The sequence below is a fragment of the Selaginella moellendorffii genome, unplaced genomic scaffold (genome assembly GCF_000143415.4).
Source record: "Selaginella moellendorffii unplaced genomic scaffold, v1.0 SELMOscaffold_68, whole genome shotgun sequence".
In the NCBI taxonomy this organism is placed as follows: Eukaryota; Viridiplantae; Streptophyta; class Lycopodiopsida; order Selaginellales; family Selaginellaceae; genus Selaginella; species Selaginella moellendorffii.
Genome location: NW_003314329.1, coordinates 89616 through 92115, shown reverse-complemented (window position 1 = coordinate 92115; position 2500 = coordinate 89616). Strand labels below are relative to the sequence as shown.

Below are 2500 nucleotides of genomic sequence, written 5' to 3'. Positions count from 1 at the left end.
CCAGTATTGATGGGGGGTGGGGTTGTGCAAGGGTTCTCGGCTGCGGAGAGCCTCGGCGTGGCTTCCCTGGCACCCACTCCAGCGTTTGGCAGAGTCGTGCTGTGCGGTCCATGGGCATGGCCTTGGGACCACATCCGCACGCCTGTCGGGCGAGGGGGAGGGAGGCAGCAGTGTGGTCCTCCGGGCTTCCAAGGGAGGCGAGCCTCGGGGGTGGCACGGCTGCTTGGCAAGGGCCAGCGTCACGCGGCGGGAAAGGGGAGGGGCCCCCACCTGCCGTGCGACGGAGGGAGGAAGGGGGGAGGACTCTCCCGGGCCCGAAGCGCACGGAGAAGGCGCAGGCTGAGCCTCAGCCTGCGCGTGCGTGAGGGAGGGGGGGAAGGCCCTGCCCGCCTGCCACGTGGCACGGAAAAGGGGGGGAGGGGGAAAAAAAAGTGGCCCGGAATGTCTGGGGCCCAAAACGCGCGATTTTTCGCGAAAAGTTGGAAAGGTACCACGTGTTCCGCGGGCTTTTTTTGGGGCCCGAAACGCGTGATTTTTCACGAAAAGTCGGGGAGGTACCCCACATTTCGCGGGGCGCGTTTTGGGGCCCAAAACGCGCGATTTTTTGCGAGAAGTTGCAAGGGTACCACGTGTTCTGCGGGCTTTTTTTGGGGCCCAAAACACGCGATTTTTCACGAAAAGTCGGGGAGGTACCCCACATTTTGCAGCGCGCGTTTTGGGCCCCAAAACGCGGTCTTCGTGAATTGTTGGGGAGGTACCACATGTCCCGCGGGCGTGCTTTTTGGCACCCAAAAAGAACACGGGATTGTGGAGGTACGCTGCAGCTTTGGATCAAGCTGCCCCACACTATAAGAGTAGGGGGAGTGTGAAATATTTCAGAGTGGGTTCAAACCGTGACTATGGCACTGGATCCCATCAGACCTCCAAAGTTAAGCGTCCCTGGGCTTGAATAGTACTGGGCTGGGTGACCACCCGGGAAGTCCAAGTGACCCCCTCTTTTTGTTTTTTTCCTTACAAGTCATTTATTTTTGTAAGATCACTGTTTTAATATATAAACTTTGAGTATTTTTCCATCCACCCGGGAAGTCCAAGTGACCCCCTCTTTTTGTTTTTTTCCTTACAAGTCATTTATTTTTGTAAGATCACTGTTTTAATATATAAACTTTGAGTATTTTTCCATAGCATATAAGTGTATGGTCCTTAAATACTACTTACAATTGTCAATGTAAGGTGTGTTTGCCAAATTGTGTCATTAGTTAGTTATTAACTAGGATATAAGTCACAAATAATGTGTTGTGACTGTCACCACGTGGCATGGCAAGCAAGTCCAAACATATGTATTTCACATGGCATACAAGGACGCTAAACTCTAACTATGAGAACAAGCCAAAGGGCATGCCATGTGTCAATGTGACACACATTGAAAACCATAAAACTCACCAAAGCACATGCCACGTGTCAATGTGGCACACATTGAAAACCATAAAACTCTGAGCACAAACCAAAGTGCATGCCATGTGTCAATGTGGCACACATTGAAAACCATAAAACTCTATGAGATCAAACCAAAGGCCATGCCACGTGTCAAAATAAAACTCGGATATATCCAGGGCCAGACACATCTGGGGCCCGGCATATCGGGTGCCCGACATGTACGGGGCCCGACATATCGGGTGCCCGACATGTCCGGGGCCCGATATATCTGGGGCCGGATATATCGGGTGCCCGACATGTCCGGGGCCGGATATATCGGGGCCCGGACATGTCTGGGTGCCCGATATGTCCGGGGCCAGACATATCGGGTGCCCGACATGTCCGGGGCCAGATATATCGGGGCCCGGACATGTCTGGGTGCCCGATATGTCCGGGGCCAGACATGTCCGGGGGCCCGACATATCGGGTGCCCGACATGTTCGGGGCCGGAGATATCGGGGCCCGGACATGTCCGGGGCCCGACGTATTGGGTGCCCGACATGTCCGGGGCCCGATATATCTAGGGCCCGGACATGTCCGTGGCCCGACATGTCCGGGGCCCGACATCTCTGGGGCCCGACATATCGGGTGCCCGACATATCCGGGGCCCGACATGTCCGGGGCCGGATATGTCGGGGCCCGGATATGTCTGGGTGCCCGACATGTCCGGGGCCTGATATATCTGGGGCCAGACATATCGGGTGCCCGACATATCTGGGGCCCGACATGTCCGGGGCCCGACATATCCAGGGCCTGAGGTATGCCACATGGCATACAAGTGCAGAAGAGGTACCTTCCAATGTCATGTCACGTGGCATGCAACCTCAAAGGTGCCACCTCTCCAAGGGTTTGTCACGTGACATGCAACCTCCAAGATGCCACCTTTTCAAGGGTTTGCCACGTGGCATCCATAGGTACCACCTCTCCAAGGGTTTGTCACGTGGCATGCAACCTCCAAGATGCCACCTTTCCAAGGGTTTGCCACGTGGCATCCATAGAGTACCACCTCTCCAAGGGAATACGGACC

At 55.3% G+C, this 2500-nt stretch overlaps 1 non-coding gene across 1 annotated transcript; it reads left to right on the top strand.

Annotated features, from left to right (window-relative positions):
* The first annotated feature begins 878 nt into the window (after positions 1–878).
* LOC112340669 lies at positions 879–997 on the top strand. The gene has a single exon (XR_002990225.1). It is a non-coding gene; the product is annotated as a 5S ribosomal RNA (ribosomal RNA).
* The last annotated feature ends 1503 nt before the right edge of the window (positions 998–2500 follow it).